The following is a 26,368-nucleotide window of genomic DNA, read 5'->3' as shown; positions in this document are numbered from 1 at the left end:
GACATAATATCATAGTGCTCATAACAAGAGAGCAAATGATTCATTCAAAAATACCTAGAAATTCTTTTTTTATAATCACGAAGAAGACAGGAAAAGATAATTGCATAATTAATCAATGGTCAAAGCACAAGACCCTACCTGAGCCTGATGCTAATACACAATCCCCTGAAACTATGAAAGAATTTGTTCCTCTTCAAGAACCTTTCTCTGAAAATTCTCCTAGAATTCTCCTTCTAAAATTTGCTTCAAAATTTTGCATCTAAAATTTGTCTCTTCAAAATTGCTCTCCCAAAATTCATGTCTCCAAAATTTGTTCCCAAAATTCGTGTTCAAAACAATCCCCCCTCCTCGAAAATGAACCCTCAAGTAATAATAAGGAGTTCTCCCTCCTTAAATCGAGGAACCAAATATATGTTCACTTGGAATAACTCCGTGCTTAGAAGACTCAACTTCAAATTTAGCTTTTATTAATCTTTCTTTTATCTTTTCATGCATGTTAACCAGATTATTAAATAACTTCATTTAATTTTCCTCTTGACTTCTATTTTTAATCTTTATTACTTTAATCTCATGCACACTTTATTAATTAAAATATCTTTATTATTTTCACTTATTTTATCTTTTTAATTAATTTCTTTTATTTTAAACTCATGCACGCATAATGCAATGTAGAATCTTTTTAATAATTTAATATATTTTCCACTTCTTAATTCATTTTAGAAACTTAACTGATAAAATATTTATTAATTCAATTAATAATAATATTTAGCATTTATTTAAAAATGAACTCTAAATATATTATTATTAAATTAAATTAATATTATGACGTTCTAAATTTATCTTTGAACGTTTATCTCCAATTTTAATTCTTTTATTTAATTAATTTCTCAATTAATTAAATATTAAAGATATCATATTAATTCTCCATTAAATTAAATCATTAATTAATCTTTTTAATTAGACTTAAATAATAGAAAATACATCAAGGACTCATAAAGCAACATACGAAAACCCATCATAGAAAAACACATACTAAATCAAACAAGAGGGTTATAATCACAAAATTACATCATTTGATGCAGTCGGAGGGTACTTGACTCAGATACTTGTCCTAATTATCAATTAGGACAATTGACTAAAGGGTTTAGGATTTGGACTTAAGAATTTATCTCCCCTCTCTTACCATTGAGATAATGCGATAGGGTATGCTCATCCTGGCAATTCAGGAAAGTCGATACCCGGTACCTGCAACCTGAATAAAATCCACACATGTATAGACACAATATTCTAAGCTAAATAGGAAATGATAGGAAGTGGTGCATCGTGTAGATCCCGACTAGCAGGTGACTATGACTCCCTTCCTTAACCACATCAAAGACGCCATACATAAAGAAAACAAACACCACACCATACACATGCAAGTATGGGGTAAGTATCCATAAGAAAACACATAATAATCCATCTAACTAATCATCTTCGAAAATTGAAAACACTGAATAATCATCAAACATAAAATTGGCCTAAAAAGGGTTAAGCAATGATAGCGAAAATGCGAACTAGGGGCAGGCACTACAAAGGACACATGACATGAACTAAAGATATGTAACATTTAACTGACATTGTAAAATGCTATAGGATTGAGATTGGTTAATAGGGTTGATCATAATAATATCGACAGATGTAGTCAATATTATTAAAATTATTGATAATGTAATGATCCAACACTGAAAGGCTCAACGATCTCAAAGATCAATTGACATGAATGTAGTTCGACCTAGCACTGAGAGCCATGATAGTACCAAGTTTAGATTGATAAGATTTGATAGATTGATATCTTTGATATGTTTCATGATGATTAGGACTTATTTCTAGTGATTCTAAGTTGATTTGGGGTGATTTTCAGTTGATATGAAATGGTTTTGTGTTGATATGAAATGATTTCAAAACGATTTGAAATTGATGTAAAAGAGTATACAGATGATGATAGACATTATTGAGATATGATCAAGTTCGCCAAAAGATCAAAATTAGTGGATTGAGAAAATGGGATGAATTATTATGAAAGAAGTGATGAAACTGTAGATGTGAACCATTTTTGAGCATCTACATTTTGCCCCTCTTTCATACAATGTGATTTAGAGCATTGTGTCAAAGAATGCTAACAAAAAAACCATAAAAACATGTTGTAATAATGTGGTATATATTTATGCCCCTCAAGAAATTGACCAACATAGACATATGATAGGTCAATTTCATCAACAGTGAGAAAAAAAACCATAGCAATTGAGAAATCAAAAATCAAAGTTAAAACATGAAAGTTATGGGCTCCGGAGTGAAAAAGGGCATTGCAACCAACACAAAAAGGACTTCTTACACATCCATCTGGGTAGCAACATACTATAAAATGACTTGGAGAGGGTTCTAAAATTCATTTTCACTTTCACTTTTGAAAGAAAAGAGTTTTGGAGCAAGGAGAATGGATTGATTGCCCAGGTAGTAGCACTGTGGAGTACATTCCTTCTGACGATGGGCAGACATTGGACCTCCAGTGAGTACATCAAGGCCATATTTGTAATTTTTATGCTTTCTCATGCTTTTCCATGCTTTTTTGTACTTTTTAGGCACCTAGAAGTTTGTCAGGGTCAAACAAGGTCAAACAGGGTCAAATAGTGGTCAGACGAAGGCTGGACTAGGTGGAAAGCCCTAGAAGGTTGACAGATAGTGTAGGATGATGCAAGAATGTAGGAATTCAAGATGAAGATTATTTGGTGTATCGAAGCACATGATCATGGTGGTGAATGAAGATATGAATGAAAGAAGACCTAAGAGATGAAATGAGGACTAGGTTAGAATGAAGAGAAGGCTTTTTCTTTCAAAAAGTGCTCTAAATGTGAAATGGAGCTTCATTTTGATGAAATCGTAGATGTGAAACATTTTTGAATATCTACAGTAAGAGCAAAGTAAAATTTAATTTTGTTTATGTGCCTTCACTACTTTGACTTGAAGGTAATTGTAAAGCAATTATATAAAGAGAAGCGTGTTGTGTGGGACCTGTTGAGTTATCAGATGGGCCCTAATGAGAACAAATTGAATGGTAACACATCATACATGTTAGATGGGCCTAGCTAATGAGGCAAATGACTCACATTTTAGATTTTTCATGTGCCTAAAATCAATAGTGATGTTCTTTTTCTATTTTCTTGAGATCTGATCTGCGTCTTTGACAAGTAAAAGGAAAAAATTCTTATTATGCTTTTGTGATTGCATGGTCACCATAGGAATGAAGAGCTATTTCATCCTTATCTCCATGGTTATGAGTTAAGTCTAAGTGTATAAGTGTAAAAGATAGACAGGGAGATGAAAAGAAGGCTTTACACTGATACAAGAAGAGTGAAATGTAAGAATGGGATGTGAACTATAAAATCTTTTTGATGTTATGAGTATTATGTAACCAAGAGAGGTGTAAAGGAGAATAAAGGAGAAATAACAAGAGTTATGATGCCAAGGGTAAAGACTTAAGTGTATCAATAGAGGATGGATGTGTAAAGTGTTATCATGCTCCGAATGTTGGAATAAGTTTAATATCATAAAGAAGGTTTTTAGATGCTATGATGGTACATGTGCATATGAGCATAAAGGGTAAAGTGAAAGTTGTAATAAAGGCTTTACACTAGTATGAGGAGGGTGTTGAGATGTAAGCACATAAGGATCTAAAAAGAAGGTTTGAGATTCTATGGTATAAAGGGTTGCATAAGAGTGTAAAAGGAATTTTGATACAATGCTTAAGAAACCCTAACACTTCTACGATTGGAGCATTCTAAAGTACCACTAGATAGATATAAAGGCTTGCTAAGTGTATCACTGGGGTTGTGAAGATTGAAATTTTTTGACTTAGCATGTAAATAGAGGACCAATATTGGAAAAGGGAGTGGTTAAGGTGTCATGCCAAGTAAGAAGTAAGGAAAAATTCACCATGGCCAAGTAAAATAGAAAATTGAAAAGTAGACCAGGATCAAATTACATAGTTTATATACTTTCCTAAAACCTTGTAGAAATGGTTTTAGAGCTTGTGCATGCAAAATTTATTTAAAAAGGTTGGTAGATTGCATGATTAAACCATAAAGATTTGATTGAACATTAGGATATTTTCTATTTCAAAGAGCTTGTGTTTCTATTCTAAAATTCAAAAGTGACCATAGCTTGGTGGTTTTTGTGTTAATTTTGCAAGAGTTTGAGATATAATTTGTAGAGAAAATGGCTGACAAGGAAGTCAAATAGGTTCCTAAGGAAGAAGTAGAGGTCAAAGATGAGGTTGATGATGTTGTAGATGTTATAGCTGAAGGAAAAAGGAAGAAGGGTGTTGTAAAAGTAGAGAAGTCAAAGGTTAGGAAGCCAAACAAGCATGCAGAAGACTGGTTAAAAATTCTTCTAGGTTCATCCAACACAATTTTGATGAATGACCATATTTTCAAAGAACCTTACTTCCTAGTCAGGGATGTAAAATTTCCTAGGATTGATGGTTTTAATTTGTTTTTGAATTTCTTCCAAAACAAAACTAAAAAATACCAGTCTACAACCCATGGAATAGAAACGTGGAAAAATTAATATTCCTAGAGTTATTGATGTGGATTTTTTAAAGGAACTGATAAATTCTTACAATCGAGTCACAAGGACATTCCACAAGCATAACAAGATTTTTTTATGCATGCTTGATAGGGCTTCTTTCAAAGAAGCTTTTGGTTTGGAGGGACAAATAGATGTTCCCATATACATTGTAGATTTACAAGGCAAATTTGGGAGGAATAAGACCTATTTTGTGAACAATGTGATGCTACCCCACATCCCTTATAATGTTAAAAATGTAGGGCTGATTCTAAAGAAGGTAGGGGAGCATTTTACTTTGAGTAGATTGAAGAATTACTTCAAGAATACTATATATGGATTGCACAAAGTTTTGGAAAGTGATGGTGTAGAGGGCTATGTATATGGTTCATTATTTCTGATGGCATGTGACATACAGGACCCCTTCCACAAGAAAGAATATGATTGTGTAGCATTCATCATGGACAACATGCATAGTCAAACTATCAATGCAAAGAAAGGACAGATGAATGATTTCAAATTTTATTGTTACTCATTCCTCATTCACCTGATCTTGTATAACAACATTGGCTACATCAACTAGGCCTTCATTGATCAAAATTATGATGAATTTGGCAAGTTAACTGTGCAATTATGGACCCACATTTGGGATAAAAACTTTCATTATTCAAATGCACTTTTGTTTTTCAATTTGTTTAGTTTTTTGATTATGAGAACGGTGGACCATACTTTCTTTAGGGCCCCAAATGTTTTGAAAAATTTTCTTAGACCCTCCTTTTTGGATAAAAAAACCAAATTAGATCATAACTATGAGGAAATAATTTTGTTTAGGTAGTGCACATTGATCACAGTATATGCATGCCCACAACCTCCTCACATATTGCCCAAATATTTACCTCCTAGGTTAGCTATTATTGAATTCTTTTTGCATTTTTTATTAATGAATACTAAGATGATCCCTCCTTCTCTGCAAAAACCCAAATTTTTTTGTAGAAGTTTCAAGGTAGGAGATTTTAAGATTGGGAAGAATGTATATGAAGAGTTGAGTGAATACCTAGGTTAGTATAAGTTTGCTACTGGACCTTATAGGATGTATGACCCAGAGAACTAGATTACAAATGAGGTGAAAGCCATTAGGGGTTACATTCTACCTCCAAGCAAGCCAATCCCTATAGAATGTTTGATTGCTAACATAGTAGCAATAGGGGAGGATGATTAGCTATTAGGAAGAGATGGTGAAATAAGGAAGATGGAGGAGGCCTTATAAAGGACCAATCCTAATTTCAAAGTTTCCTATATAGAAATTGCATACCCTAGTAACTTGAGAAAGATGCTAGAAAAATTTGATTATATCATGTCTCAAATGCCAAATTATCCAAAGGGAGAGGAGACCACTATGAATAGAGAATCCCCTAAGCTAGATGTACAATAAGAGGTCAATGTTGAGGAGTAGCCATCATCTTCAACTTGGGTTCCAAAAGGAAACAAGAGGCAAAAATCAATGCACCTCCAAGAGAGGGTGGTGAGTAGGGCTCTGCAAGTAATGCCAAGAAATGATGAATATTTTGCTGACATTAGGAAAAATTACTTGCATTAAAGGGAAAAAGAGTTAGGAAAACACTCTAGCGATCTACTAGTTGTAGCTTCAAGATTGGATGATAGACTCATCCAATCTAAAAATTTTATGGAGGATGATGATTTCATTAAATCATTAGAATTTAAAAGTTTTTTTATGTAAAATAAAATAGAACAAGCTCACATTGAGCCTCATGCTAGGAGAAGATCTTGAGAAGAATAAAGAAATAGTTGATAAATTGTTGGCTTATGATCTAGATAGTGAAACAATGACCCTTGCAGAAGCCAAGGAGTTGGTGCCTAGGAGTGGTATGATTCTAGTACCAAATTAGGACATTGAGAGAGCTTTGGTTCTTGATCAAATGAGGAGACAAGAAAAATCAATCAGCTATGAAGCAAGTAGCAGTGAAGGACTGAAGAGGGTGTTAGGATTTAATATAGACACAAAGACCCTAGCAATGTGGAGTGTTGCCGTAGACAACAAAAAGCCTAAAATGATGGACATACATGAGACTACATAGGGAAACATGATAGTTTAGACATTAGATAATACTACTAGAAAATAGATCTCTAGTGTAGTCAAACACTTTGCACTCATGAATGAGGCAAAGGTAGATCAAATTGAGGAAAGGTTAGCTACTGCATGTAATGAATGTCTAGATGTCAAAAAGTTGTATGGAGTTAGAAGGGAGAATTTAGAGCCTAGAAGTAGAAGTGGCATCCCTAAAAGACCAAATCAAGACTACAATAGAGGTAGAACATGCACTTGGACATGTGGAAGAGGTAAGGTACACTATGGAAGCAGACACCCAAACAAAAGATATACCTATAGGGATGATAGTGCCAGTGCTTGTGGTTAATGTGGAAGAAGATGTTCCCCAATCTAACAATGCAATAAAGAAGAGTTTTATGATGAATGTGCTAAGCCATAGAATAAGTATCTTGAAGATAATCTCTCAAGGTGCATATAATGCATTCATCAATTTACAATCTACAAAACAGATGTGCAAAGAAGCACTAGGATGGATTGATCCAATTTTCCAACAATGGGGACCTTACATGCAATTCTTTGGTAGGTTAATACCATTGCTAGCCAAGAAGCTAGACCTTCCTAATAAGGTTATTGCTATTAAAGAGGGCATGGACAAAGTAAAGGATCTGTTACTATTCTTCACAAAAAAATTGGCAACAATTTAGAATAAGATGAAAGTGCTTACCAATGGTTTTTATTCTTTAATTATTTTTGTGCTTGATTCTGAAAATCAAGTAAAGGATTTAAATGAATGGTCTAATTCTTTTGACCATATTGTAGAATTGTCATAGGTGGCATTGATTTTTGAGGGTGATATTAATGAATTTTCTTTTAATTAACTTAACACTCTATTCAAAATTGAAACTAAAATGAATAGATTTATCATAGAGGGGAAAGTGATTATAGATGCTAGGTGGAAGAAATCTATTGGTGAATCAACAACAACCAAAGCATGTGAGTGGCCAACTAAGAGAGAGGTTATTATATGAGAAGAAATCATAGAAATAAAGGCTTTACCAATAGGGGGAAGTTAAAGAAAAAGAAAAAATTAAAGATCTGATGCTCCAGCTATCATCTGCAACTATTTTTGTTGTTTCTTTTTGACGTAAGGTGTCATGGATATTTTGGAAAAGGTTTTTGTATTTCTAATTGTAAAAGGACACCTACCCATCACATTTTCCCTTTGCTTGTTGCAACTCATGCTTATATAAATGAGTTTTCAAGGCATTGTGAAGGTTTGAATGCTTGCATATTTTCCATCTTTCAAGGAAAGAATAGTTGGTCCAGCCATATATAGTTGTTTTTGATTTTTCTTCCAATTATGTACTCTCTAATGATATAAAGAAATGACAAAATTAGAATGATATTCTAGCTTTTCTCTAAGTTCCTATTGGTTATTCTATTAGTCATCTAAAAGGATAATACAAAAGGGTATTTATACTAGATCCGTGTCACTAATTTCTATCTTCATTTCATGAGTTTGTTAATTTTGAGATCATCTAGATAACATTCAATTGATTGAATGCAATCTAGATGGGTTCTATATAGGTTATATTATATCTTTTAATTCAAGGGATTATGTAAATGCTTCAGTAAAATAGTAGAATTCATGAGTTTATGAAAAGGATATTTCATAAGAATAGAAATGGACAATTACAATTGATAAATTCAATTAAAAGTTAATTGAACAAGATCTCTTGCCAATAGTTGACTCTTTGCTCCCATGGATAGGGCACTAGTCACATAAATAAAAAATGGTTGAGAGTAAATTCTGCTTCTACATGTGAAAGCAATTATAAATTAAAAAATTATTTTCATTCCATTTTGATCAAGGTTATAATGCTGGTCATCAGTCATTTATATTTTATTTTTGAGCCTTTGCTAGCTGCTATTTCTAGGAATAATTGTAAACTCAAGGAGAATTGTGACCAAATCTTCTTATGAGGGATGTGTATGAATCAAAGAATATCACAAAATGGATAAGTTGTGTATATGTTTGAGATAGAGGATGAGAATCATTATGAAACTAAATTAAGTCTCATACAACAATATCCTTGTGAGTCATTCCATAAGTATACCCACCTTGGTTTTGCATGACCTAAAGAGTAGAAAATCATCTTTAGTTTTGTTGAAGTTGGGCCAAAGTGGTTTGCACATGTAATTGCCAATGGGAAATAGTTGATTCTTAGATTATGTGGGTATTATCACTATGGTATTGGGCATTTTTTTGTTCAGTAGTTTCAAACATCAACAACACTTACCATTAAATTTTTCATTTCTATTACTCCAACATTTTTTTCGATGTATGACCTATCTTACCATAGTGATTACAAGTAGGTCTTGGATTCTTTTGAGCACCTTGTTTGGATGATTCACCTTCTTCTTTGTATTGAATTCCTTCTTTACCTTTTTTCTTATGGAGGTTTTTCTCATTTAGATGATTCACGGCTTCTTGAGATTTCAACATTCTTTCATTGATTTGTCTTTCAGATCTTAGATCACTCTGTAAACTTTTATTCTCTGATCTCATGTTGATGATTTCCTCATTTGCATTGGTGAGCTAATTGATGAATTCAGTCTTTTAGAGAGATAGATGTTGAATTTCATTATCTTTTCCTTCAAATTTTACTTATTCTTTACCTTTCTATTCCATGATTTCACATAGCCTTATTGACTAAATTTCTTGTTCTCTTTTTAATTTTCTTACTTCTTCTTGTATGAAACCATTCTTTTCTAGAAGTTCTTTGATTGCATCATTAGCTTCATCTAAGTTTCTTGAAGGGAAGAAGTCTTTAATTCTTTCTTCATTGTAGAGATGATTATTCATCTAATTTCTAAGTTTCTTCCTTCTTTTCATAGATTGCAAAAGTTGCTCCTTTTCTTTCTTAAGTTGGGCAATGGCCATTTCTAGATCCAACTTTTCATTTTCAATAGCTTTGTTAAGTTAGAATATCTCCATTATCTTTGATCTTTGCTCAAGCTATCAAACTTTTTCTTGAGAACCATAATGCTCTAATAATGATTTTTGGAAATATTTAAGGCTAAGCTAGGTTACTGAGAGGGGAGGGGTGTATCAGTAATGCCAAAAACTTTATCAATTCCAAAACTTAATTGTAATAATCCAATTTCCATTTTCTTCAACATATCTAGTCTAATTGTATGCAAGAGAAACTGAAACATAGAAACATTGATAACACATGAGCACATAGATTTGGTGACCCAAAAACCTTCCAAATAGCAAGTAAAAATGGGGTGGGATAATACCCACAAACTTCAATATTGCATCATAAATTTGGCCTATTGAGGCTTACATTGATCACTTTTGATGATCTACCCTATTAGGAATAATTTTTAGATCCATGTCACTAATTTTTGTCTCCATTTCATGAGTTTTTAATTTTGAGATCATCTAAATAAGGTTCAATTCATTGAATGCAGTCTAGATGGGTTCTATATTGGTTATATTGTTGCTTTTAATTCAAGGGATTATGTAAATGCCTTAGTAAAATAGTAGAATTCAAGAGGTTATGAAAATGATATTTCATAAGAATAGAAATGGACAATTAAAATTGATAAATTGAATTACAAGTTAATTGAACAAGATCTCCTACCAATAGTTAACTCTTTGCTCCCATGGATAAGGCACTGGTCAAATAAATCAAAAATTGTTGAGAGTAAATTGTGCTTCTACATGTCAAAACAATTATAAATTCAAAAATCATTTTCATTCCATTTTGATCAAGGTTATAATGCTACTAATCACTCATTTATATTTTATTTTTGAGTCTTAGGTAGCTGCTATTTCTAGGAATAATTGTGAACTCAAGGAGAATTGTGACCAAATCTTCTTATGAGGGATGTGTATGAATCAAAGAATGTCAAGAAATGGATAAGTTGTGTATATGTCTGAGATAGAGGATGAGAATTAAAATGAAACTAAATTAAGTCTCATATAGTAATATCCTTGTGAATCATCCCTTAGGTATACCCACCTTGTTTTTGTAGGACCTAAAGAGCAGAAAACCATCTTTAAATTTGTTGAAGTTGGGCCAAAGTGATTTGCACATGTAATTGTCAATGGGAAATAGATAATCCTTAGATTATGTGTGTATTATCACTCTTTTATTGGGAATTTTTTTGTTTAGTAGTTTCAAGCACCAACAAAATGGCAACTCTACTAGGGAATAACACTTTATGTTGTCATAAACCAGTGCATCATTTGAGATCTGTGTCTCCTTTGGGTAGAGTCTAAGATAGTTGTTTCACATAGAGTTTCCCATGGATTTAAGGGTTATATACATTTTCCTGAGGTTGTAAGTAAAGCATTTGTCATTTATTTAGTAATTGTTCCTATTTTGATAGGTTGGGTGGTGACTCGCAAGGTTTAACTAGTGTCAATATTTGGAAGTTTTGTGTCCCAAATTATGGAAAATAAAAGGAACACATGGTAAATTGTGAAGAAAAACTTGAGAATTAAACTACAAACTAATCTTCCTCCTAGGGGAAGATAGAATTTGGCTATGAAAGGAAATCAAATGTAGAAATGAAGTTATTCCTAAGAGCAAATGGAAAGGAAAGATAATACCTACCATTTTGCTATTGGAAAGGAACCCTTCTCTAAGGGTCCTAGATCTCATCCAAGTTTGTCTGATGATGAGCTCTATAATACTCCTGAAATGATATGTCAGGAGAAAGTTGTGCAGATGCATGCACTTAGTTTGGATGATAGGAATAGTAATAATCTTTTCCACTATAGTACAAAACCTTTCATGTCAGACTATTCCCTTGAAAAAGTAAGACCAAAACATTTAGAACCTGAAAATTTTAATGATGAGAAAACTTCTAGTTCTAAGTTTACCATTCCTAACCTTGATGAGAATAAGATCTTGAGAATATAGCTTGCTAAGCAAGAAGCTATTAATAGGAGATTTCAAAAAGAAAGGGATGAGAAGATCATGAAAGCTTATGAAGAAAAGACAGAATTACTTAGGTGAATTATTGCTTTGAAGAAGAAGAATGAGATAATAGCTATTGCCTAGTAGCTTGAAATTGTGGGTCAAGTTGAACAGCTTAAATTACAAGAGAAAAAGTTGATAAAGAACCAAGATACAAACCAAAAGGGTCATGTGGTACAATAGATCAAGAGTTATAAGACCCTAGAGGTTAAAAGGGATGTAGAAAATGTTGTTGATGTTCAAGATAAAGGAAAAAAAAAGGAAATTGGTGATAAGATTAATGAGCCAATAAAGATTTTCTGGATCCATGATTCCATGTCACTCTCTGATATTGAATTGGAAAAGAGAAGAAAAGAAAGGATGCTTTAACTAAGAAATTGGAAATTGCAGAAAATGAGGTAGTTATAGATAAGATAAACAATAAGATTAAATTCCTAGAAAATGCTAAGAGGTATTCTATAGCTATGTCTAAGGATAATATAGGTGGTGGATCTGATGATGCAAATCAAAATACCACTAAGGTGCCTATTTCTTTATTTTCTTATTTTTCACAAAAAGTGGATCTAAATAAGCCTATTGGTGATGGTAGTAATAGTAATACCATGGATAATGCTAAGAGAAATGTTCCCCATCATCCTATGATTGTTTTGCAAAGAAGACTTGTCCAATTAAAGGGTTAGAAGTAGATATGTTTTGATGGAATTCTTGGTTTTCCTAACCCCATCCCACAAGAAAAGAGAAAAAATGTTGCATAAGTTTACTAGGAATAATGCTATCACTTGTGAGGATCACTTAAGGAGTTTTCTAGATATGATGAGTGACTATGAGGTTGAAGCTAAATATGTTATAATGAAGTTATTTGTTCATCATTAATTGAATATGCTAGAGAATTCTTCAAGAGACTTCTTGAATTCTCTATTATGGATTGGAAGGACATTGAATACTGTTTCAAAGAGTAATATGGTGACAAGCAAAATCAAAGCTACATTTTGAATGAGTTCAATAACATCAAAATATTACCTAATGAGTTTGTCACTAAATTTAGTACTAGATTTCAAAAGAGAGTGTACAAGCTAATGCAAGCCATGAAAATTGATGACATGGTATGTCTAATCACTTATCTAAATGTATTTGATGGTAAAATGGAATACCAACTTAGGGATAAGAAACCTAGGACTTTAACAGATGTTTTTAGGATTGTTATAAATGTAGAAAATAGTTTTAGGATCTCAGGGAGATTAGAAAGTAAAAGAGATGACCCTAGGTTGTTTGGTAATAAGGGAAATAGGAAGGAGGATCACAAAATTATAGGTGGAAAAAAGAAAGAGCCTACTGAGATAAGCCAAGTTCTAAATGCTATAAAGAGCTTAAATCTATCTTAGATGAAGAATGATAGGAATCCAACTAACAATAGGATCCCTTATCAATCAAGTTTCAATAGATAGAATAGGTTGAAAAATTTCCCCTAAAACACCACTTGGAAAGATGGTCAGCCTAAAGTTCCTCCCCCTAAAAGTAGTAACAACAAGGTGACCCCTAATCCTCTATCAAAACAATTTGTAAATTTGATAGATGATCCTAAGTTTACTACTGACCCTACATGGTGCTTTGCATGTCAATTAACCCATGCTCCTAAATCTTGTGTAGTAGCATTGTCATTCCCAAGAAATCAAACTATAGTGGAAAAATGTCATGAACATGAAGAAAACAATGATGATGTAGGATGTAATATGTTTGAATCACATTATTCTGACTATGAAGATTATGACAGAGATGTACATGACCAAAGACAGTTTCAAGATGTCATACAATAGCAAGTATTCTATGATGATAGTGATGTTGAAGATAATGTGTGTAATATGGTAAATGCCAAGGAAGAAGTAACATTAAGAAAACCTTCTAGGGAAGAGACTGATCAAATTATTGATAGTATGATAGCTCAAGTTCAAACTAGAAACATGCCTCAAATAGATGGAAATGACAAGGTATCTATTATCTTTATAAAAGGGAATAATCCTAAAAAGGGGGAGATTGTGAAACCTAAAGAAGCCCCTGCTGTGTAGGTTAAACTTACCAATAAAAAGTGGGAACCAAAGAAGTGGGTAATCCTATTGATTTAGAGCTCTCAAGTGATGTTCCCAAAAAATTAGATGAGAAGGTACCAATGATCATCACTAAACATGATAAGATTCATCAAAATGCTTTGAACATTTTGGATAAACATCATGAGAAAAAGAACATGACTACTGATAATCCCTTTGACTCTTTTATAGATATGCTTGTTATTTTATCTTAGATCACTGTTAAGGTTCATTTGTATGATTTATTAAGGATCCCTGTGTATCACCCTAGTTTAGTAGTGTAAAATGAAAACTAACTATTAAATGAAAGCTTTAACAATACTAAAATGAGTAAACACTTAAGATAGGACTGATTTGTTATCACCAGAAATGGAGGCAAACCAAGAATGGTAAGCTCCAAATGGTATAACATAATGATGCAATAGATATGTCCCTGATTTAAGGTACGTATGCTCACAAGTATAGCTCAAGCTTCAAATGGATGGATGGGGTGAGTGAGATAAGGTGGCAACAATGGAGTCATGGAGTGATTTTACCATTATAATAGTATTTTGGTAGTTTACGAGCTCTCAAAATAGCATTATAACTTTGCATGGTGGATGGATTCTTTTTGTGAAGGGACGAGGTTCAATTTATAGGAAAGAGGCTTGAGGGATGGAGGGCTAGGATGCAAGGATGGCAAGATGGTGAGAGAGGTTCAGGATGCACTCAAAGGGGAGTACATGGATTGTGCTTGTTTAGCACCAATCAAAGAGTAACACATGTCACAGGGAGAGTGGGTGGAAGAAAGGGCATGGATGAGTCAACAAAGGAGGCTCAAGGCCTTCAATGGCCCTCATAATGGCTTGTAAGAGCTTTTAAGGGTATGTAAGAGCATTGAAGGCTTTGTGGTTGGGATAAAGTTTTATGGTTGGGATATTTTGAGGGAGGACACTTTGGGTTGGCTTAAGAAAGTCTTAAGTTCACTTAGGGAATGTGACAAGGTTAGGAGGGGGATTAGGCTTGGGTTAGGATTAGATTAAGGATGTTAGAAATGTGCAAGTGGATGGCATTCATGAGGGTGGGTGAGTTAGTGGCTAAGCTTAGTTAGTATGGGTGGATGGGGTGGATTAGGCTAAATGGAGGATTAGGGATAGGTTGGGGTTTATTAGATTTGAGGGATAGATTTATGAAATAGATTTATTTAATAAATGGGGATTTGGAATTTAGATAGGAGAATAGGATTTGATTGATGAATAATAGGTTATTTGATTTATCAATTAGGACTATAGATGATTAATTAAATTAATCAGCTAGGGGATGGCAAATGATTTAATTAAATAGCAATTTAATTAATGATGCCTTTAGAGATAGCTAAATAGGATTACCAAAGTGGTGTAATCAAATTTAGGTGTGTACATTTTGCCCCTCTTTGAAATAGTGTTGAGACAACACTATTTCAAAGAAGTTCGAACGGAGATGACATGAGGAAGATGTTTTAGCAACAAGGTTGTCCCAGTCTTGGATAAGAAGAGGAGAGACTAGACTTAGAGATGTCCCCTCAAGAAGGTGGAAGAGAGAGAGAAGATGAGGCTTGATGGCTTCTTGAAATGCACAAGAATTCAAGACTAGCAGAGACACAGATTGCACAAGAGGAAGCAAGCCTAAGATGTTCCAGGATTGGGGGGAGGATCAAGGAGTGGAGTGCTATAAAAAGGAAACTAGGAGGAGGGGATGGATGATGGGAAGAGAAAGTTGAGGCAATAGGATTTCAAAGAGTCAGATTGGTGGAAGATGGGTTTCAGAGATCACTAGGACTAGGATTGTGGATCTTGAAAGATGAGGCTTGGTGGATTGATTTGATTGGTGGATCCTAAGACTAGGATTGTGGATCCCTAAAGCTAAGAATGATGGTTGATTTTGAGAGATAACTAATGCACAAGAAGGGGTGGGAGAGATGGATGTTGGATATGGATGGGGGATAATGGAGATGAAGGGAATCCATTGAAGCATTTTGAGCGGGGGGATACTTCAAAGAGAAGTACCACCATGTAGTTGAGCACAAGATTTGCTATAGGACTACTGGTTAATTGCCAAGGTTACCAAGAACATCAAGGCCTATTCACCAACCATCCAAAGGACTGACAAACTGACTCAAAAAAAACATGCAAGGATTGTCCTAGCATCACACACGAATCCTAGAGGAAGCAGCATGGAACTGACACTGGGTAACCCATAAGCAGAAAATAAAAACAAACAAAAGACCTGATCAAGACCTTGCACTCGAATTTCCCCATTCATAGCACATCATGATATAAAATATCATGGTGACCATGAGGAGGGAACAAACCAAATCACTTGGAAGAGATACATTAAGAGTCAAGCTGAAAATCTCGAAAAGAAAATAAATTGAAATAAAATGTAAATCGATAAAAAAGATAACCTTTTGCTAAAGAGATTGGTAGGACTGGATACTAATAGACCAAGATCAAATGAGAGGAAGGATGCATCCTGCAAGGATCTATTAGTAATATCGAGGACTAGGATGAGCTGGGCAAGTAGAACTCTTTAGGACAACATTTTGATGACAAGGGATCTCGTACAAGGATTTGTTAAAGCACTTAACCAAGAGAACTGCAAGTTATGATCAAGCATGAACAGAAATGAAAAGATGAGAGATATACAATGGGACCAAGCGAAGTACCAAAGGGTAAGGAATAGATAGCTTATAGATCCAATGATGTACAAGGGATTATCGGACAAAAGTGCACCATGATAGGATAGCGATAGGAAAGATATATATGAAGATATAGTGGATAGAAGGATTGGGATGAGGAGGTTAGAGGAAAATCATGGGATTAAGGAGATAGAGGGGATGAAAAGCTCAAGAGGAGAAGATGGTTTGTGAAAAGCTTAAGATAGTGGGAATAAGAAGCTCAGGATGAGGAGATAGCGGGTTAAAAAAACTTAGGATGAGAGGATAGCAAATGGAGGCTCAGGATGAGGTGATAGCTGAGGGCTAAATACCAATGATAAGGGATGTACCAGGTGATGGAAAGATGGAGGTAATGCTAGGAGACGCACGGATAGATGAAAAAGGGAACAATGGATAGAGGGATTTGGGTAGAGGAATGCAAAAAGATAAGGATTGATGGAAAGATGGACATGACACAGTTCCCAAGGAATAGAGTGCCCCTAGTTTCAATATGCTATTCAAGAGGATTCTTTATGAGGGATGTGGTGGGATTTGAAGATTGGTCAACAAGAGGATGAGGGAGATAGATGGAAGCTAGGATGTGAAAGGTTAATGAGGTGGAGGATAAGGAGGATGGGTGGATTAGGGATAGGTGGGTACAAACTTTGATGGAAAATGGATGTCAAAGGGATGACCAAAAGCATGTATCTAGTGGCAAACTTTATTTCTATCAAGATTGAAAAGAGGATGGTGGGTGAAATGGATAGGATGTGGTTGGTATGGTGGGATGAGATGGGTGTGATGGGTGATGGAATGTGTCCCCCAAGTGTATAGAGCATTTGGATAGAGGGATTTACGCATGATGATTGTTTGCCAAGTTTTCACCATGGTACTTGTCCAAGGTGCTTGAATTGCCAAGTTTTCACTAGTGGACACTTTATTTTTCTTTATTTTTTTGACTTTTTGACTTTGGACTTAGCTAGAATGATTTTGGCTTTCTTTAGCTATTTTTGGCTTCTTCTTTTTTTTAATGATTTTTCACTGACTGTTGGAATGTTTAATTTTGTTGCTAGTTGTTGGTACACCAGATGTGTGATTTATGCAATAGATTGGATTAGATGGGATTGATTGTAGGAGATGGAGGGATGAAAAAGATGGAAAGGAGTATGAGATGGGGATGCTTGTAGGATCAACATTGGCACATGTTTGGATGGGTGTGAAAAGAGCATATGGGGGATAGATGGTAGATGCGGGCTTGATGGAGGATTTGTGGAAGCACTCTTGGGGATGTAGGCACCCAAGATGGAGTTAGGAGATGGGGCACATGAGTCACTAGATGGGGGATTAACAATGGTGGATGCCATTATGCATTGGCTTTCAACTTTTTTCTTTGGGATCCACATGGTTTTGGATTTTCTTTTCATAGGCTTTTGCATTGTTTTGCATTCTTTGATTGGATTTTTCCTTTTTGGAGTGTGTCTTTAAGAATAGACATATGATTGCCTAGGATGTGGATTTTTAGTTCTGTGCATTTTGAAGTTGGCATTCACATTGCTGTGGTAAGCTTTGGGAAGATGGTTATGAGAAGCTTTGTGAGATGGAGAGGATATGTAGGAGCTTATAGTGGGAGGATGATAGATGATAGGTAGAGAGATGTGCCTTTATTGATCCTGAATAGGAATGAAAGGAGTGGGACTTTTATGTTGGATGATAGGAGGATGGCTGATGGTAGATTTTGGTACATAGGGACCCAAAATGGATTTAGCGGATGAAGGGGGGATTTGGTAGGTTTTTTTGGGTTGCAAAGATTGTGGAGGGGGGATGAAATAAGATTTCTTGAAGGAGTGATGGGAGGCTAGCATGGTGGGTCTGGAGATAGGCTTGGTTTGGGGGTGGCGTGTACCAACACTTTTAGATGGTGAGCTTTTGGATACATATCCAAGACCATGAAATCCTAGATTCTTTTGTGCAATAATATTCTTTTTGATTCATTGCTCTTGTGGTCCTAAACCTTGACCTTGATAATGCCATCGATTGAGCATTTGAACGAGTTGAGGAAACTTTTTTCTTGTAGAAAATGGTAAAAGTGCTTTACTAGATGTACTACAATGGGGAGATACTATTCTTAATTTTTCTACTAAGAGGGGGCCACCATGGATGAATGTAAGTGAACCAAGAGGGTAGATTATAGATGGTGGAATAGCTTGATAGGTGGTAAGGTGGAAGCATGGAGTAGAGGAGATGGGAGGATAGGATCTTGATTTAGCTGATGGGATGAAAAGATATCCTGCAATAGATGAGGTATGGCTTGAGGTTTTGGAGATGGAGGGGATGGTGACTGCACTATGGATGGAAGACATGCTATGATTATATCTTCATTTATGCTTTGGGGGATGTCAACATGCTTTTGGGTAGGATCTTGATAGGATTGGATTGGAGTGGATGGTGGGACAAAAGGTGAAGGGATGGATTCTTCAAAGGCAACAGATGGATAGATGGAAGATTCAGCAGTGGAGATGGGTGAGTAGAAGATGGATGCATATGGGTCATTACGGGAGATTTGAGAAATTCTTGGAGGTGATGTGGATAGGATTTGGAGGGATTTGATAGGTGGTGGGATTTTGATGCTTGCAGGAAGTGGAAGGGTTTTAAGAAATTTGATGGATGGCATGGGAATGATAGCTATGGGAGATGGAGGTGATATTATAGATGAGGAAGCTTCATCACTAACTACTTCACATGGTTGGATTAGATGACATGGCTTATCGACTGTTGGAGGCAACTTTTCTTGTAATTCCTCTAGGAGATTCCTAGGAGACTCGTGTGTCAGAGGTGGAGGTGGTGGATTGATAGGAATAGCTGGTGTGATGGGGGTGGAAGATTGGAAGCTTGGTTGATTGGGTGATGGTGGAGAAGTTGGGATATGAGATGGCATGACTAGATAGTTTGGAGGAATGCTTGAATTTTGGGGCATGGTTGGCGGAAGGCATCTAAGGCTCTCAAGATACCCGTCATAGTCAACAATATTTTCATCATCATTGGAATAGGATGTAGCAGGAGAAAGGACAATTCGACCAAACTCATCATGATAGGGTTAGGATTTCATTTTTTGATGATGAGTTGGATGGGGATGGCATCTTGCATATGGATGAATGCAGAAGCACATGGTTGGATTTGGATTAAGCGTATATTTTGGATTGGTTGATAAAAGATTTCCTAGGGAGAGTCAAAGTTGCATGATAGACCTAAGGAGGATTGGCTGAAGATTTTTGGCTTTCCTGTGGATGGAAGACTTCAAGGGTATGCTGTCAAAAAGTGAGATTTTTGCTTTCCTATGTGTAGGATTGGTGGATTTGGGTGTCAACTTGAGGATATACAAATGATCCTATGGGCATGACACGAGATTGACCACTTGTGGATCCCAACCTTTAGCTTAGGTGATGAGGGATGACAAGTGACAAGGCTAGATTACCCTAGACAAAGCTCTATCAAAGGGATAACCTTGGGGAGATTGAGGAATTTGGATAGAAAACTCTGGTAGAGTAACAACAATTCCTTAAAGGCTTGGGTGATTTTGGATTGGGTTGGTAGCTAGTTGGGGGGATGATTTGGATGGACTTTGGATTTGGGATTGTTCTAAAGAAAAGAACTAGATAGATTCGGTTGTGACGGGGGGGCTTGGATGATTTTCTCACGAGGTAGTGACTACACTAAGTATGCCTTGAGCTAGGAGATTTCTTCTTTTCTAGGATTTTGACCAAAGTTGGAAAATATTCATTCAAAAGCTATGAACAAACAAGTAGACAAAAGTTTGGAGCAAGTACGTCAAACACAAAAACATCCTAGGAAGCTTTTTGCAAGGATGAAATTTGGTTTAGCTAGGGAGTCATTGATATATGCAAGGTATGTGAGGCCCATATCCATAGATGAAACCAAAAAGATGTCACACATTTGAGAGGAGTAGTAACCCACTTGTCCTCTTTCACTTCTCAAGGGTATAAAGTTCCTTGAGGCTTAGCCTGAGTGACAAAATTTTGATCCCAAGAGAGGTATCTTTGGATTCACCTCCTCATCTTTATACTCTGCCAAAATGCTAGAGTTGAGGTCATCCCAAGGGGTGATGAAATCCCCAAGAAGGCCTCCTAAAACTTAAACAAGATTTTGGATCCTAATCTTATGCACCCAAGATGGCCTCGAAAGATGACAAGGGGAGAGAAGACTTGGATGATCTTGGGCTAAAAGATAGAGTTCTTTTCCAATTGATGCTTAAGTTTTTTGATCTAGACCTTTTGAAAACACACGTGATTTAAGATGCAAAGGTTCAATTCCAATTTGAAATGCACCAACAAAAGAGAAGTGATCAAAGAATGAATACACCAAGAAGATTTAGGGTCAACAAAAAGTAAACTCATGTGCTTGGAGGCCCTCCACGTCAAGTATCGATTGATTTTCTTTAAGGCATTCAAGATTGAGTGTGAGTTTGTTTTAAGCCCAAAACAAAGATGTGTGTAAAGCTCGATTTCAAGCATGCACCCAGAGGCCCTCCTTGTCAAGATTTGTTCAATTTTTATGCCCAAATGAAGTGTTAGCGAGACTAATGTGCATTCAAGAAATTTTCTATCTTAGAAAAACCAATAAAAACTCAAGTGAGTGGAATTTGATTTTTTTGGAGCACTTAACACCTTCTTAGGTAGACCAATCCCCATATATGGCACTGATATTGCAACCAATGGTTAGAATGATGAGTGATTAAAGAGGGTAAGTCCAAAAACAAATTTACTCAAAGTGTCTTTATTTGTTTTTATAAATTAGAAAGTTTCCAAAATGTGGATTATTTTTATGCCCAAAAAGATGATTATTTGATCTATGGCATTCAAGATTGGATTTTTTATTTTAATCATGCATTCATAAAATAAAATAAAAACTTGATTTTAATCCATGGCACTCAAGATTGATTTTAGCAACATGCATTCAAAAGACAAGTGATTAAACATTCAATTTTTTTTCCTTTGAGCATTCAAGATTGAGATTTTGTGTGTTGTTTTAAGAACTTTGAAGTGCTTTGTTTTAACCTTAGATCATTCAAGATTGTTTTGGACTCAAAAGTGAAAATGACTCTTTGGACTTTTCATTCAAGATTTTGTGTTCTAGTTTGCATGTTTTAAGTCCGAAAATGATATTCCTAGATTGTTTTGATGCATGAAAAACCTAAGAAACATTCAAGATTTTTCAACAAGACATTTTTTTGGAACAAATAATAAAACTTTTAACACAATTTTGGCAACCATTTATGACTCTTAGTTTTCATGAGATTTTTAAAAGAACTTTAAAATATTTGCAAATGAGGTTCATTTTATCCTTGATTGGTGCTTTGAGTTTGATTTAGATTTTAGTGTGCACTTAGTGTTTATTTTGAACCTTTTGAAATGGAAACTTGAAGTTCTTTTTAAATTCCCAAAAATGAAGTGTTCCTAACTTTGTATGAATGCATCTAAAACCTTGATGTTGCAAGGATGCAAATGATTGGATTGGTTTAGTTTCACTTGTTAAAAGCTTTTTTTTTTTTTTTGCAAATTTTTAGTTTTTAATGGATTTAAGTATGTTGCCAAAATGTATCACCATATTTTAGTAGTGTAAAATGAAAACTAACTATTAAATGAAAGCTTTAACAATACTAAAATGAGCAAACACTTAAGATATGACTGATTTGTTATCACCACAAATGGAGGCAAACCAATAATGGTAAGCTCCAAATGGTATAACACAATGATGCAATAGATATGTCCCCGATTTAAGGTATGTATGCTCACAAGTATAGCTCAAGCTTCAAATGGATGGACGGGTTGAGTGAGATAAGGTTGCAACAATGGAGTCATGGAGTGATTTTGCCATTATAATGGTATTTTGGTAGTTTATGAGCTCTCAAAATGGCATTATAAATTTGCATGGAGAGTGGATTCTTTTTGTGAAGGGAGGAGGTTCAATTTATAGGCAAGAGGCTTGAGGGATGGAGAGTTAGGATGCAAGGATGGCAAGATGGTGAGGGAGGGTCAGGATGCACTCAAAGAGGAGCACATGGATTGTGCTTGTTTAGTACCAATCAGAGAGTGACACATGTCATAGCGAGAGTGGGTGGAGGAAAGGGAATGGATGAGTCAACAAAGGAGGCTGAAGGCCTTAAATGGCCCACATAATGTCTTGTAAGAGCTTTTAAGGGCATGTAAGACAATTGAAGGCTTTGTGGTTGGGATATTTTGAGGGAGGAGACTTTGGTTTGGCTTAGGAAAGTCTTAAGCTCACTTAGGGAATGTGACAAGGTTAGGGGGGGAATTAGGCTTGGGTTAGGATTAGATTAAGGATGTTAGAGATGTGCAAGTGGATGGCATTCATGAGGGTGGGTGAGTTAGTGGCTAAGATTAGTTAGTATGGGTGGATGGGGTGGATTAGGCTAAATGGAGGATTAGGGATAGGTTAGGGGTTTATTAGATTTGAGGGATAGATTTATCAAATAGATTTATTTAATAAATGGGGATTTGGAATTTAGATAGGAGAATAGGATTTAATTGATAAATAATAGGTTATTTGATTTATCAATTAGGACTATAGATGATTAATTAAATTAATCAGCTAGGGGATGGAAAAGGATTTAATTAAATAGGAATTTAATTAATGATTCCTTTAGAGATAGCAAATAGGATTACCAAAGCACTGTAATCAAATTTAGGTGTCAACACCCTGGACATAGAAATAAAGCCATAGCAATGTTGGGAAATACTGATGTAAGGGTAAGACAAGATTGCAATGAAATTTATGACCCCAAGGAAGAGGACAAGGAAAAAGTAAAAGACAAGGAAGCTAAAGTAGTTGTGTCTCAAATCCCTCAAATGTTTTTGGATTGCTCTATGAAAGAATGTTTAGGAAGTGTAGAGCTTTTTTTTTTTAAAGTATCCTAGTGAATGGTAAAACATTAAAGAACTACATGATTGGTTTTGGTGCCTCCAATATTATTATGCCTTTTGAAATAATAAAGGAATTAGGCTTGAAAGTTGATACTACTCAGGGAAGATGTTGTGCATGGATAAAAGAAAAGTGATAGTCATATGTACTATTAATGCCTTGCCCTATAGATTGATAACCTATCTAGACAAGGAACTTACTATGAATGTATTGGTTGTTGATATTCCACCTTAGTATGGTATATTATTATCTAAAAAGTGGAGTTCTGCAATGGGAGGGAGTTTTTAATGTGATCTATCATTTGCTACTTTTAACATGGATGAGAATTTGGTAAAAATAAATAGATAATCAAAGAGCATATACATGATAGAAGAGGAGATTGAGGATGATATGACAAACTTTGTGAATACAAATGTTAATGCATTCAGAGCTAAGATTATCACTTTGAAGAAAGGAAAGCACAAATCTTAGATGAAAGTAGAAGCTCACACAAAAATAGATAAAGGTGATTTATGGACCATGTTCTTTGATGGTGCCTGTTGCAAAGATGGAGTAGGTGCAGGTATTTTGTTGATTTCTCCTGCTAGGGTAACATATAAATTTTCTTTTACATTGAGTTTCCCTTGTACTAAAAACATAGCAAAGTATGAGGCTTTGCTATTAGGACTTAGACTAGCTGATAAGCATGGGATAAAGTGTTTACATGTTGTAGGAGATTCTGAATTGGTTGTATTCTAAGTACGAAATGGTTATGTGTCAAAGAATAAAAGGTTTAAACGATACAAAAATGTTGTAGGGGACATGATTAAATGTTTTTATGCATTTGGGATAGTTTGGAAGGATAGAACTAACAATAAGATGGTAGATTTGATAGAAAATATGGCAATAAAACCTGATGACATTACATTTGTTGGTATATCTAAAGTTGAGATCCAAACTAGGCCCTCTGTTCCTAATAATGTCCAAAATTGGCAAGTATTTGAGAATGAGAAAGATATTCTGAGATTTTGGAATTGTGAAAATATGTTGTCAGGGCAAGAGATTGATTGTGTAACTTATGTAAAAAATATAAATGGAAAAGATACTATTTTTGGGTAGGAAGTTGTGCAATTAAAGACAAAAAAAATCCCAAAAGGTCAAGTTGTTTTAGAAACCATTTTTGACAGCCAAGATAGGTCACAAATGGATGCTAGTCAATATAATGTTAAAGACCTAGAAGAGTTAAATTTATGAACTATAGAAGCACCTAAGAAGGTATATATTGGCAAGAAGTTATCTCCTAGAATAAGGAAAGGTTTAATAGATCTATTAAGGAAATATAGGCATGTTTTTTCATGGCCATATGATGATCTAAAGGCTTATAGAGAGGATCTTTTCTAGCATGAAATCCCTTTGAAACTAGATGCTAAGCCTTTTAGAAAAAAATAGAGGCCAATAAATCCAACCTTGGCTCCCAAAATGCAAGAAGAACTGATCAAGTTAAAAAATGCAAGAATCATAAAGCCCATTAGACATTCCTCTTAGGTTTCCACTTTAGTGCCAGTAAGGAAGAAAAATGGAGATATATGGTTGTGTGTTGATTTGAGGAATCTTAATATATCTTCATTAAAAGATAACTATGGTCTATCAAACATGGAGGCTATGTTGTAAAAGGTCAATGGTTTAGAGCTTATGTCTATGATGGATGGATTTTCAGGTTATAAGCAGGTGGTTGTTAAGGAAGGAGAATGATTTTAGATGACTTTCACCACTCCATGGGGTACTTATGTGTATGTAAAGATGCATTTTGGGCTTACTAATGCTGGGGTCACTTTTCAACATGCAATAGATGTAGCTTTTGATGATATTATTGATAAGTTTTTGGCTATATATCAGAATGATTTAACTACTTATTCTAAGGATAAGAATGATCATTGCATGCATTTAGAAAACATATCAAGGCAAGAGATTGATTGTGTAGCTTATGTAAAAAATATAAATGGAAAAGATACTATTTTTGGGTAGGAAGTTGTGCAATTAAAGACAAAAATATCCCAAAAGGTCGAGTTGTTTTAGAAACTATTTTTGAAAGCCAGGATAGGTCACAAATGGATGCTAGTCAATATAATATTAAAGACCTAGAAGAGGTAAATTTATGAACTACAGAAGCACCTAAGAAGGTATATAATCACAAGAAGTTATCTCATAGAATAAGGAAAGGTTTAATAGATCTATTAAGGAAATATAGGCATATTTTTTCATGGCCATATGATGATCTAAAGGCTTATAGAGAGGATCTTTTCTAGCATGAAATCCCCTTGAAACCAGATGCTAAGCCTTTTAGACAAAAATAGAGGCCAATAAATCCAACCTTGGCTCCCAAAATGCAAGAAGAACTGATCAAGTTAAAAAATGCAAGGATCATAAAGCCCATTAGACATTCCTCTTAGCTTTCCACTTTAGTGCCAGTAAGGAAGAAAAATGGAGATATATGGTTGTGTGTTGATTTGAGGAATCTTAATATATCTTCATTAAAAGATAACTATGGTCTGTCAAACATGGAGGCTATGTTGTAAAAGGTAAATGGTTTAGAACTTATGTCTATGATGGATGGATTTTCAAGTTATAATCAGGTGGTTGTTAAGGAAGGAGAACAATTTAAGACTACTTTCACCACTCCATGGGGTACTTATGTGTATGTCAAGATGCCTTTTGGGATTACTAATGCTGGGGTCACTTTTCAACATGCAATAGATGTAGCTTTTGATGATATTATTGATAAGTTTTTGGCTATATATCAGAATGATTTGACTACTTATTCTAAGGATAAGAATGATCATTGCATGCATTTAGAAAAGATATTTATCAAAACCCTTAAGTATGGTATCTCTTTAAACCCTAGGAAGTGCCATTTTGGTGTTACTAAGGGAAAGTCGTTAGGACATTTAGTTGGCAAGCATGGAGTGAGGATTGACCCCAAAAGGGTGGAAGCAATAGATAAAGTCCAAAAGCC

This window comes from Cupressus sempervirens, chromosome 3 (genome assembly GCF_028749045.1).
Source record: "Cupressus sempervirens isolate cs-2001-9-10 chromosome 3, ASM2874904v1, whole genome shotgun sequence".
NCBI lineage: Eukaryota > Viridiplantae > Streptophyta > Pinopsida > Cupressales > Cupressaceae > Cupressus > Cupressus sempervirens.
This window is presented reverse-complemented; position numbering follows the sequence as displayed.